Source organism: Danio rerio, chromosome 15 (genome assembly GCF_049306965.1).
Source record: "Danio rerio strain Tuebingen ecotype United States chromosome 15, GRCz12tu, whole genome shotgun sequence".
Lineage (NCBI taxonomy): Eukaryota > Metazoa > Chordata > Actinopteri > Cypriniformes > Danionidae > Danio > Danio rerio.
Window position 1 is genome coordinate 45,474,397 of NC_133190.1, and position 14,522 is coordinate 45,488,918.

Here is a 14,522-nt window from a genome sequence, read left to right on the forward strand (position 1 = left end):
GCTGTCATCTAGCCAAGTTTCATTTAAAAGCATAAAATCAAGGCAATTTGTGTTGATAAAATCATTGACTAAAAGAGAGTTATTGTTGAGTGATCTGATGTTTAAAAGCGCTAACTTAACAGTTTTAGCTTTTTTTTCTATAGTAGTCTCAGATCTACATTTAATAGACACCAGATTTGAATGATTTGCTATACGGCCTGATGAAGTCTTTGGTTTTCTGTCACTTTCTGTCATTATCAGACATACTGTGAAAATTTTCTTGCTCTGCTAAACATCATTTGGGAAATATTTAAAAAAAACAAAAAAATTCAAAAGGGGGCTAATAATTCTGACTTCAATATGCAAAAACATTAGGCATGTGTTTATGCTCACATTCATCATGGGGGCTTAGTTGCAACATTCATTTTCCTTCGGCTTAGTCCTTTTTTACCCGCAGGGGTCGACACAGCGGAATGAACCACCCAGTCGCAATAACAAGAAAAAAAAAACATTTTGAATATTAACTATTTTTTCTCCATGTTAAAACACTGCAACAAAATATCAAATTATCATAAAATATGTACCTATGATCAAAATGACAAATTTTTTAAAAAGTGTGTAATCTAATAAATTACATGCACATTTTATGTAACCTGTAACAGACCACAATTTCTATGTACATAACCAGATGGACTCCAGTGCTCAGCATAATTAAGATTGAGTACAGCCCTATTTGAAAATTTATATATTTTTTTCATTTCTCAGTGAAAATACGTAATGTATTTTGATGCATTTAAACAAAACAGATTTATTAAACAGATATTTTTATTAAAGTAATATTTAGTCTCCAAACATATTTAAAATTCGAAAGATAATGCAATTCAGTTTAAGCAAAATATTGCAAAAAAAAAAAAAAAAAGATTACAACCTACAAAATTTCAACAAAATTTTTCCTTTTTTATTTTTTTGCTTCTCTGGATTTTTTGCCTCACAGCAAGAAGGTTGCTGGTTCGAGTCCCAGCTGGGTCAGTTAGCAATTCTGTGTTGGAGTTTGCACGTTCTCCCCGTGTTTGCGTGACTTTCCTTTGGGTGCTCCGGTTTCTCCCACAGTCCAAAGACATGCTCTATAGGTGTATTGGATAAGCTAAATATTCCGTATGAGTGTGAATGAGTCTGTGCATCCCCTGGAGAAAAAAAAAATGCTGGATAAGTTGGTGGTTTATTCAACTGTGGTGACCCCAGATTAATAAAAGGACTAAAAGGAAAAGAAAATGAATGAATGAATGAATGAATGAATGAATGAATGAATGAATGAATGAACATACAGCTTTTGTCCAAAGCAACTTACAATTGAGGCATTTGGCAAGTTATACAAAGTAACTTGTTTGTGCTCAGATAATTTAGCGCTAGAGTTTGTTTTTCTTTTCCTTTTTAGAGAGAGAGAGAGAGAGAGAGAGAGTTTTTTTCCTGAAATGTGTATTCTGATCTATTATTTTTATATATATATATATATATATATATATATATATATATATATATATATATATATATATATATATATATATATATATATATATATATATATATATATATATATATATCATATTATTCATTTATATCAATAAAAATAATAATCAGAAAGCTGCCTTCCTGCGATGGTACCACAAGGTGGTGCTCACTCCCCGATAGAGGTAAGAGGGTCTGTGTAAGCATTAGCAAGCATCAATGATTCAAGCCTCGACCAGTTGTTCAATACTTTTAGGATGAGCTTGAGGAAGGTTTTGAAATACATCAAATGCCTACTGTAGTTGCCTACTGTTATTTAATTTTGTAAACTTAACAATAGGTTTTTTAAATATAAATAAGTAAATGAATGAATAAGTAAATACATTAACGAAAGCATTGCTGTTCTTTTATCGTACTTAAATTTATTTAGGCCTGTCACTTTCTGATGAAACGCTACTAAAATCCTCGCTCGCGCGTTCACTTGTCTGCGCGTTCGCGTGCCGCCCTCCCCACCCCGGACGCGCGAGTCTGCGTGTAGTGAGCGCTCGAGAGAGTATTTCCACTGCACGAGAGAGTGATTTACAACAGAGGCAAACCGCAGAGAGGGAAAGACACTCATATCAGCACAACCGGAGCAGTTTTCAATGAATTACCCAGCAGCAACATGCGCTTCGCAGCCACGCCTGCCCTGAACAACACCGCAAACTAGGATACAAGGTATGACAACAACAAATCATACGCGATTTAAACGCGAACTTGTCCCGTAAACAAACTGTTCTCTCAAAGACGCGGCTTTCATCCTCTGAGAGGCTTTTTCATCCTGTGGATCTCAGTATGATGGTGCTTGATGCTTTTCTCGAGGCTTTAAAAGTCTGTCAATGTGAGTCAAAGGCAGGTGGAATAACTTGCTTTTATTTTAAATGCTTAATTTAGTATTTATTTATTTGCATTTGTGTGATGAGCTAGTTATCAGAGTGCTGTGCATTTGGCAGTGATGCATTCAGTCTTTACATTAAGGATACTATAGTGTGCATGCATATGCTGTAGTCTGCATGGATGTTGCAGGACTGTTTTGGTCATAACATTATGTGGGTTATGTTTTGCACATGCGGTGTCTTGGAGCACTTGTTTGTTCATTTTATTTCATTTAGTTAATTTATTTCCTATAAAGAAAGCATCTGATTGTGAATCTGCTGTCATATTTTCCATTATATGATCATAAATCCTACACTGCGGGATTGGTTTGTGTTTGTTTTGTGATGTTGGAGGTAAATGTTTGGTTACATAAACGGGACGCATTTCCTGCGTGACCTTCATTTGATGATTGTTTTAAATGTTGATTCGGATATTGGCGAGCAAGTATGTAGTACTGAGGTTTAACCAGTGTAAATGTCAGGGATGTGATAGCGGGCACTTTATTGCTCGGGACCTGACGGGGATGCACCATGCAGGCGGGGTTTCCTCGGTTTTTCTGCAGATGGAGGTTCCCTTCTCATCCCCCTCCCCTTTAAAATAGCACTGGTGTTTGTTCAGAATGAAACTCCATAGTTTGTGCTGCCTCATTTTTTAATGGGGTGAATTATTTTTATTGTAATGCACATTAAAGTCATTGTTAAATTGTCAAACATTGATTTATTTGGGCTTTGTAAGAAATCTTAGAATGAGAGTGTGAGCAGTAAACAGAGAAAGTGAGGGGAGCGGCCAGTGCTTTTCTTAACCAATGAGAAACTGGATCTGCCTTTCAATCATCTTTTGCTGACATCAGATTGGCTGATGTGTGCAGAGGGCGTGTCTTTGAAGTTAGCGAAAATTCACGCCCATAAACAATTTAAAAAATGAAATTAAGGATGTAAAATTCACGATGTTGCAGTTTTAATTATAGAATTGTCATTTATTTCACATGTGCTTTTAGATTTTTAATTCAGTTTTGTGTAATATATCCCTGAATGTACGTGAAAAAGTGGTTGTAAAAAGAAAAATCACAGGTGATATTATAAAAGCAGCCTCTCGTTTCCAAAAATCCAGTCAGTTTCCGCACCTTTAAGGCACCCAAGCTCAAATCAAGTCAGTTTTATTGTCAAATATGCTGAACATTCTTGATATACAGCACAGATGGTGGTGAAAATGACTTTTTCCACATGCTCCACATGGAATCAAACTGTATAATCTTTATAATGTTAGTCTTGAGGTGAACAATTAATCAGTACAAGTTAATCGACTGATTCAATCTTTAAAAGGCACCTATGATGAAAATCATCTTTTGTAAGCTGTTTGGACAGGACTCTGTGTAGGTATAGTGTGTCCACAGTCATATTGGGGTGATGGAAACTCAATAACTTTTTAATTAAAATTACCTAATGTTAAAATAGGATCCAAATCCCTCTCATTTTGAGGCCCACTGCAACGTGACGTAGAAGTGCAGTTTCCCCGCCCACCGAAATGATTGACAGCTGCGTATTAACATGTCTCAGTAGTAGCACGTACGATCATATCAACAAGACAGGACGTGCGCAATGCAACTGGGATTAAAAGATCTGTTCAGCACTCTGTGATCATCAATCATTATCAAATGTGATCAAGAATAAGCCTTAAAAGTTAAAACGCATGTAAATCAGTGAATGTTTGTAATGAATTACAGCAATTTTACTGTCTTTACTTTATCACCACAGCCACATGTCAATACAATTATAAAGGACGCTTCAATCTTGGTTTGAGGATGTTAAATCAGGTTTACTTTGTACATTAACATAACGAATATCCATACAGCAGTGGATATTAACTTGTATCCTGTCACATTTGCCCTGCAAAAACAGTGCAAAGTTAAATGTGCGCGCTGTGTGTGTGTATTTGTGTATTTGTGTGTGCGTGAACTTTGTAACAACATTGTGCGTGACACATCGAAAGGCTTGAATTAACTCCACAACAAATACATCAAATAATCATTGGGAAAATTCTTACTGTAGTATTTTTAACAAATGTTACATGAGATCAGCTTCTTTCATGTCTGTCACTGTGCTGCTTATCTGACGCAGCCAGAGACTGAGGCACACTCAGACAGGCATGTGGGAATGGTGGGCGGAGATAACTATCATTAAAGGCACAGGCACCAAAAACGGCTACAATGTGTTCAGAGCAGAAAATGCAATATTCTAAACCAGTGGTTCTCAAAGTTTTTTTCATGAAGTACCACCTCAGAAATCTTTTTCTTTCCACGTACCACCATAATGACCAGTATTAAAATACAATAGCGTAGTAGGCCTAATTAAGCCAGGTATGTATAGCTGCACCTCCTGCTCTGCACAGTTCAAAAACGTGGCACGTTAATTGTTATTGTTATGAAAATTTATAATTGTCAGCCACTTTAAACATTATAAATTATTTCAACAATAACATTGTACTGTGTTCACAGGTAAAAAAAATAAAACGTCAACGTTTAAATTAAAATGTGATTTTAAAAGTTGATTAAAAACGTTTTTAAAAGTAAAAAAGCAAACTGCTGTACTTCAATGTAAAGTATTATCATAAAGTAACCTATTCATCAAAACTTAGAAATGTACTTTGGACCTCAAAAATATAGGCTATATGTCATCATATTCATATATAAACTCTTTGATAAATTTTGAAATATATGTTGCATGTACACATGACTTTTTTGTATATCTTTGAAATATAAATGTTAACTTGTTTTTTAAATACATGAATTAAATTTAAATATTTAAATTAGAAATAAGATCTGCCTAATGTGCGTTAGAGTAGGCTGTGTTTTACAGAAAAGCAAGTGATTAAACTATACCTGTCAACATTGGGATATAAAAATAGAGGAGACGCCCCAACAACCATTACAAATATGGGGAGATTAGCTTCACATGATAGAATACATAACAAACATTAAAAAAATGAAAATAAAATAAAAGGTTTACCCTATTAAAATCAGGCTTTTACTGATCACATCAGGCTTATTGTACGCATTAAAGGGTTAAAAGTGTTTTTATTTCTTTTATTTTATTTATTCTGGAGACACAAAAGACTTATATTAAATCTTGAAAACAGGGTTAAGTAGGTACCCTTTAATCAAAATCGAACCATTTGCTTTTACTTTCACTCATTCCTTCTCTCATGACATAAGCTTGACAGCTTGGATGAAATATGCTTAGCCACGCGCCTCAAACCATTAGTTTGCTGCAAGATAAAAATAAGAGATCAAGCGCAAAAATTCATAAGATGCAAGTCAAGGGCTAATGGCACCCATGGCTCCATTTATGTCTTGAATCAAATGAATGGTCCGTGCAGGAAACCAAACATTATTACCTTTAATCCACAGTCTCATTAAACAGTCCTGAGTGCATTCATGAACACTTGAACATAATGACGTGATTATGTGAGATGAAGCTGTTTATTTACAATAGAGTGGGAGGAGGATTATTATATTTACCTGATAGAGTCATGAGGAAAATCTTGAGGCGTCTCTAGAGTCTTTGAATGTGCAGCCATTACAATACCCCAGAAAACATGACACAATGCATGCAAAACCCTCTAAATACATCAGACCTCTTTTCTTGTAAATGATTATTTTCTATCAGGCTCATCTGATTAGGTTCAGAAGTTTCACTTTATATGTAATGATAAGGTTATTATCTAATAAATAAAATCACTTTTTTCATAAATGGCACTTAAGACAATTCTTTTAACAAATTAGATTTTATTTTGCGTCAAAACCAGCCAAATCCACTTGTACTTTTTTTGCAAAAACCTCTAAATCCACCTATTGGGGCAAGACAGTGTAATTAGTTGAAAAGTCACTAAAGATGCAATTAGAGATTATTTTACCAAACATAAAACGCATTACAAAAACCACCTAACATTAAAAACACATTTGTCAAGTGAGTGGCGGTTCATTCCGCTGTGGTAAACCAGGGAAAGGGCAGAAGGAAAATGAATAAATGAAGTTTGTCAAGTAAGTGCATAATCAATATCATTAAAACTGACAATAATTAAATCTGAACAATCTGTTGTCATTTCTGATATTTGGGATGTGGATTTAATGCAAGTAGAGCAATGCAAACATTTTGAAATAAGTTTCAGTGCAATAAATAACAATGTGATAATGATAATGGGGAGAGAACAGGAGGACAAGTCAGAACAGTAATAATATTAATGATTATACAAGTAAAAGTAATACTAGTAATGATTATAGTGAGGAGGTGAGGGGAGGTTGCAGGCCCGGATTGGCTAATCGGGAGGACCGGGAGAATTCCTGGTGGGCCGGTCCGTTTTTTTGGCCGCGAGGGCCGGTGTCCCTAGCTCCAGAATCTGTTGCTCTCAGCAGTCACACTTTTGAAATTAATTTATTTATTTACTTGACCACAGTCTTCTTATTCATTATTTTATCGCAGCTCTGCTCTTTTTTTATATATAACCAGGCTGCAGGTCAATGATGATATAAGTCAGCTGAGTCATCTATACATCTATACTATACATCTATACTTTACAACTGTCTATACTATACTAACGGTCTAGTGGTTAGCACGTTAAATCACGACGCCGCCAACCTGGGTTTGATCCTCGTCTGAGTATATAAATATATATTTTCATTTTTTATTGTTAAGACATGTAAAACTGTAGGGTTGTTAAACATTTGAAGTTCTAAAGCTGCTGTTTTCTAAAAAAAAAAAAAAAAAAAGACGTGATAGTGTAATTAGAAACTGAATTGGAAATTACCTTTTTTTTAATATAGTAAGTCGTGAACTGAGGTGGGCCGGTCTAAGGCTTGAAACTCCAGGGCTGAAAAGGAGTCCCACTCCGGCCCTGGGAGGTTGGGAAATCAGGAAGAGGACAAATAATAATAATAATAATAATAATAATAATAATAAAATAATAATAATAATAATAATAATAATAAAAAATTATAATAAATATTAAAATAATAATAATAATAATAATAATAATAATAATAATAATAATAATAAAATAATAATAATAATAATTATAATAATAATAACAAAATAATAATAATAATAATAATAATAATAATAATAATAATAAAGCAATAATAATAATAATAATAATAATAATAATAATAAATAATAATAATAATAATAATAAAATAATAATAACAACAATAATAATAATAACAATAATAATAATAATAATAACAACAACAAGCAGAAGAAGAGGAAAAAGATCAAATAAAAGAATAGATGTGACTATTTTGTGACTGCACATTACAATTTCAATGCTCAAATGATATAGTTCAGCCCTAATACACAGTATGACTCAATGCATAGTTAAAACAGCCCATCGTTTATAAGGTGTATATGGCAACCCTAGAGCTGTGCCTTTGTGCAAGTCTTTATGTTCATCAGTGTTTGAATCTTCTGAAGTCGTGCACGTGACCCTCAGCCGTGATGGCGGTGTGCTGGAGCTGCTTGACATTCTGATGGTATTCCCTCATCAATCAGCATTATTCTTCTGTAAATGGAGCATTCTCTCCTCCCCTCTTCTCCGATTTCTTCCTTCCCTTGCTTTTTTTTGCTCGACTACTCTATTTCAAATGAAATCGTCCCAGGACTGTGAGAATGGATGTCGAGACTGCAACGGCTGCTAGTTAATACCCTATGTGTGCGTTCAGCATTGAGACGTGAGTGAGAGTTTAAGTCAGTGACTGCTGCAGTGTACATACACACACACACACACACACACATACACACACACACACACACACACACTCTCTCTCACACTGAGGAATTCCTCTTTGACACACACTCTCTCTCAGCGATGTGGTGTGTATGTGTAATATACCCTGCCCTAAAGCAATCCCTACTGAATGAAAGCAGAGCGAATGCTTCAGTGTGAAATTTTCAAGCTCCATTGCGCTGATATTGCTCGCATTTATTTCCCTAATGAACGTACAAATGATCTAAAAAATGTGGCGGTAAATGAATGCATCTGTCTGTCTGTCTATCTATCCATCTATCCATCTGTCTGTTCATTCATTCACTGTATTTTTTATTTTATATGTTAACTATCCATCCGTCCATCCATCTATCCGTCTAACTATCCAACCATCCATCTGTCTATCCAATTTTCCATCCGTCTGTCTGTCTGTCTGTCTATGGTCCATATCAATCTATCTATCTATCTATCTATCTATCTATCTATCTATCTATCTATCTATCTATCTATCTATCTATCTATCTATCTATCTATCTATCTATCTATCTATCTATCTATCTATCTATCTATCTATCTATCTATCTATCTATCTATCTATCTATCTATCTATCTATCTATCTATCTATCTTGTCTGTCTGTCTGTCTGTCTGTCTGTCTGTCTGTTTGTCTTTCTGTCTGTCTGTCTGTCCGTCTGTCTGTCTGTCTGTCCGTCTGTCCGTCTGTCTGTCTGTCCGTCTGTCCATCTGTCTGTCTTTTCATTTATTCACTGTATTTTTAATTTTATCTATTATCTATCCTTCTGGTTTCCCAGAGATGGGTTGCGGCTGTAAGGGCATCCGCTGCGTAAAAATGTGCTGGATAAATTGGCGGTTCATTCCGCTGTGGCGACTCCAGGTTAATAAAGGGACTAAGCCGACAAGAAAATGAATCTTATCTTATCTTATCTTATCTTATCTTATCTTATCTATCTATCTATCTATCTATCTATCTATCTATCTATCTATCTATCTATCTATCTATCTATCTATCTATCTATCTATCTATCTATCTATCTATCTATCTATCTATCTATCTATCTATCTATCCTTTTTCAAACTTTTGGAATCTATCCATTCTATCATTCATCCATTCATCCGTCCGTCCATCTGTCCGGTCATCCATCTATCCGTCTATCTATCGTTTCATCGTTCTATCGTTCTATCTGTCTATGGTCTATATCTTCTGTCAGTCTGTTCTGTTCATTTATTCACTGCATTTTTTCATTTAATCTGTTATTTCTGTATCTGTTTGTCCGCTTGTCTGTTCATCATCTATCCATCATTCATTTGTTCATTAATTCAGTAATTCATACTGTAGTTTGGGAAGAAACACGTCAATAATACAAAAGCTTCAGAATCATAGTGAACTTATTTTGCGATCCTTCTATTATAAATTTAATTTAAAAATCCACCCAGCAGTTGGTTCAGTCTAGATCAGACCCGGAATTGGGTTGAAATATCCCATTCTTGTTTAGTGTATAGATACACATTCCTATATGTGTGCATATGGACATATGTTGCAAACATAAAAAAAGAGAAAGAAGAAAAGAAAAAAAGAATGCCAATAGCAAACAAATTAACTCAAGAGAAAACTATGAACGTAAAGAGAGTGATCCATCACATCAGAATTTCAGTCATTTTCTTTTCAGATCAGTCCCTTTATTAAGCAGGGGTCACCACTGCGGAATGAACCGCCAACTTATCCAGCAAATGTTTTACGCAGCGGATGCCCTTCCAGCTGCAACTGATCACTGGGGAACACCCATACACTCTCATTCACACACATACACTACGGATAATTCAGCTTACCCAATTCACCTATAGCGCATGTGTTTGGACTATGGGGGACACCGGAGCACCCGGAGGAAACCCACGTCAACATGAGGAGAACATGCAAACTCCACACAGAAATGCCAACTGGCCCAGCCGAGGCTTGAACTAGTGACCTTCTTGCTGTGAGGCGACAGCGCTACCCACCGTGCCACCCTACATCAGAATTTCAACTAAAAAGTCAGATCAGATTTATAAACTGTTGTATAATTAGTTCATTTTTTTACCAGTATGAAGTAATCGTTCCTCTGTAGCTACTTTATATTCATTTTTATCCTCTTTAGATATTTATAAACGCTAAACTACTATCAGATTCCAAATTTTCTGAAATGTCCCAGATTCCAAACTTGCGTCATGCAGAGACCAAAGAAAGGCTCTAGTCAGATACCACAGTATCCTGTCCCTTTACCTTATTATCTGGCAAGTGCATCGTAATTCTGTGCCACGGCAGAATGAAGAACGGGAACAGACCCACAGCCTGCTGGGCCAGCAGGCACTATACACACTCATACATATGCATGCGTACAGTTAGCCAGGACCCCCACCGCGCCCACCCACTCTCTCTTATTGGCCACCGTCCCGTCTCTGTAGGCGCAGGTGTCGTGCAGTTGGCAGATTCATCTGTCGTCATGACGGGGCTCCTCTCTTTCTCCTTCTGAGATCATTGTGTCTCCCTTTCACTTCGGCATATCTCAAGCGAACTTAACAGATTTGCTGGTTCAGGGAAGATGGAAGTGTCCGGAAGGCTAAATAATCCAAAGCAGTGACCTGCGAAATTAATGGCCCGGAGCAGAAAGCTGAGCCATTCCAGGTCGTGAACAAAACTTGCTGATAAATATGTTTAAGTTTGACAGAACGGATGCTGCTTCAGCCCGGAGGATGCCAACAAGGTTTTTTAGATTAGTGATTTGTGCTGGACTCCCGTCCCACAGGATGCAAGATTGCAGCATCCGCACCAGTTGGTTTAGACTGTATTAAAGTGAAAATAGTATAGCATACGGTAGTAGTGTTTGTCATATATTATATTCAGTAGAAAGATGGACAGATTTCTAGAATGATGGATGGATGGATTAATCAATAGAATTTTGCATGGATGGATGGGTTTCTGCAATGATGGATGGAATAATCGATAGAATAATGGATGGATTGATTAATAGAATGATGGATGGATGGATGAATAGATGGATGAATGATGGCTGGCTGGATGGATGGATGGATGGATGAATTTCTAAAATGAATGAATGGATGGAATATTTAATAAATGGATGGATGGATGGATGGATGGATGGACGGATGGAAAAATCAACAGAAGGATGGATGAATTTCTAGAATGATGGATGGATGGATTAATCAATAGAATTATGCATGGATGGATGGGTTTCTGCAATGATGGATGGAATAATCGATAGAATAATGGATGGATTGATTAATAGAATGATGGATGGATGGATGGATGGATGAATGAATGGATGGATGAATGATGGCTGGATGGATGGATGGATGAATTTCTAAAATGAATGAATGGATGGAATAATTCATAGAATGATGGATGGATGGATGAATGGATTTCTTGAATGTTGGATGGAATAATTAATAGAATGATGGATGGATGGATGGATGGATGGATGGATGGATGGACGGATGGAAAAATCAACAGAAGGATGGATGAATTTCTAGAATGATGGATGGATGGATTAATCAATAGAATTATGCATGGATGGATGGGTTTCTGCAATGTTGGATGGAATAATCAATATAATGATAAATGGATTGATTAATAGAATGATGGATGGATGAATAGATGGATGAATGATGGCTGGATGGATGGATGGATGAATTTCTAAAATGAATGAATGGATGCAATAATTAATAGAATGATGGATGGATGAATGGATTTCTTCAATGTTGGATTGAATAATTAATAGAATGATGGATGGATGGACGGATGGATGGAACAATCAAGAGAGAGATGGATGAATTTCTAGAATGATGGATGGATGGAATATTATATAACATGAAGGATAGATGGATTTCTAGAATGATGGGTGGATGGAATATTAAATAACATGATGGATAGATGGATTTCTAGAATGATGGATAAATGGAATAATCAAAAGAAAGATGGATGGACAAATGAATGGATGAAAAAAAATCAATAAAATGATGGATAGATGAATGGTTAGATGGAAAATCAACAGATTAATGGAAGGATATATTTCTAGAATCATGTATAGACGGAAAATCAATAGAATAATGGATGGACGAAAAATCTATAGAATAATGGATGGATGAATGGATGGAAGGATGAAAAATCAATAGAATGATGGATGGATGGATGAAAAATCAATAGAATAATGGATAGATTTCTAGAATGATGGATGGCATAATCAATTACACGATGGATGGATGAATGGGTGGATGGGTGGATTTCTTTGATTGATGTAATAATCAATAGAAAGATGGATGGATGGATGGATAGATTTCTAGAATGATGAATGGATGGATCAATTGATGGACAGATGGATGAAATGATCAATAGTATGATGGATGGAAGAATAGATGGATGGATTTTTAGAATGCTGGATGGATGGAATAATCAATAACATGATGGATGAATAAATGGATGGATGGATGGATTTCTTGGATGATGGATGTAATAATCAATAGAAAGATGGATTGGATGGATGGATTTCTAGATTCATGGATGGATGGAATAATCAATAGAATAATATATGGATTGATGGATTTCTAAATCGATTTCTAGAATGATAAATGGATAGACGGATGGATGGAATTATTGATTGATAGATGAGTGGATAGATAATATAAAAAATGTTGGATGAATGGATTTTGAAGAATGATGGATGGATCAATGTAATAATGGAATGCATATGGAGTTATTGATTATTGATAGATGGCTGGAACAATTAATAGTATGATAGATGGATGAATTTCAAGAATGATGGATGGATGGATGAATGGAGTAACCAAGAGAACCGCCAGATAGATTTATGAAATGACTGATGGATGGGTAGAATAATCCCTTTAAGCCTCCAGGAGTTGGTTTTGCATGCACAAGCTCCACCAGCTCTTGTAAACATGATTATTTTTCTGTAAAAGATTGCTTTAGGCTTAGTGTACAGCGAGCATGATTGTTTTAATGGCATCACCCAGCAGCAGAAGTCAAAGGGAGTGAAGCAGGGGTCGTGACGAGGCCGGACAGTGATGTTTTTTTTCTCTCTCATTGTTCGCTGCTGGTCAGAGAATATAGCCTGCGGGCTTTCATTGGGTCGATATGACGGAGCAGCAGCCGCACACGTGCATTTCCGCTCTGGTTTTGTTCTTCATTCAGTAATGCGTGCGCCGCTTCTGTTGTGTATTTTCTGCACGTTTAACCCTTGCGGCCCCATCAGACTGACTCCAGGCCCGTCTCTTGATCTGTGTCTCTTCTGACCTCTGTCTGTTTGCGCACTGGACTGAGGGAAATGTGAAAAGGAAGAGCAGAGGAGAAAGTGCAGCTATGGATCCATTAGCCTTGGTTGTTTTGATCAGGGTGAGCGCGATGGGCAGTGACGTGTTCATTCACCTTGAGGATGTGTCGAGTGAAGCTCATGCTCGATTCCTGTCTGCTTTTCTCTGACTCTTTAAACTGCTCTTATGGTGGAAGAATTCGTGACTGATTCAGCACAAATGGTTATTATTGTTTTACTTGATGCCTGATTATAATTATGAAATGTGGATATATAAGAATATAGAGAACATTTTATTACTATTTTATTTTTGCTAATCATTTATTTTTGTATTTTGCAACATATGATGTTTTATAGAAATGTAAAAATACACATCATTTTACTTTATTTTATTTTCCCAAGCATTTATTTCTGCATTTGGTGCCCTATAACTTTATATACAATAAAGAATGACAAACAATTTTATTTTGTTTTATTTTAATTTATTTGCTTTTACTTTATTTTATTTATACAATTTAAAAAAAGAGAAGCATTTTTTATTTTTTTATTTTATTTAAATATTTGTCCAGCATAAAACTGCGTTTAAAAAAAGGCTGATTTGAAAGACTTCTGAAGGATTATGTAAAACTGAGGGTGTTGAAAATTCAATATAATCAATTTTAATTTTATACAATATTTTCAGCATTTTAAATTATATAAATGCATTCTTGGTGAGCATAAGAGACTAATAATGTGCATTTCACTTTATAACCATTAATGCAACAACGCCCCAATGTCTGGCACTATATGACAATTTATACAATAAAAAAAACAAACATTTTATTTTATTTTATTTTATTTTATTTTATTTTATTTTATTTTATTTTATTATTTCCCAAGCATTTATTTCTGTATCTTGGACCACAAGGGATTTTATACAATTAAAAGACAGACATTTTTATTTTATTTTTTTTTGTTTTATTGCATTTAATTTTATTTTATTGCATTGTATTTTATTGCATTTTATTAAATTTTATTTTATTTTATT

General features: G+C 35.2%; 1 protein-coding gene across 4 annotated transcripts in view; it reads left to right on the top strand.

Moving 5' to 3' along the window:
• Positions 1 to 2,068: 2,068 nt before the first annotated feature.
• Positions 2,069 to 14,522, top strand: part of slc8a2b (solute carrier family 8 member 2b) — a 211,636-nt gene continuing 199,182 nt past the window's right edge. For 3 of the 4 annotated variants that reach the window (XM_068213574.2, XM_073923170.1, XM_009291910.5), the window contains exon 1: positions 2,069 to 2,202. The gene's annotated coding sequence lies outside the window, so the exon portion shown is untranslated. 4 annotated transcript variants of the gene reach the window in all.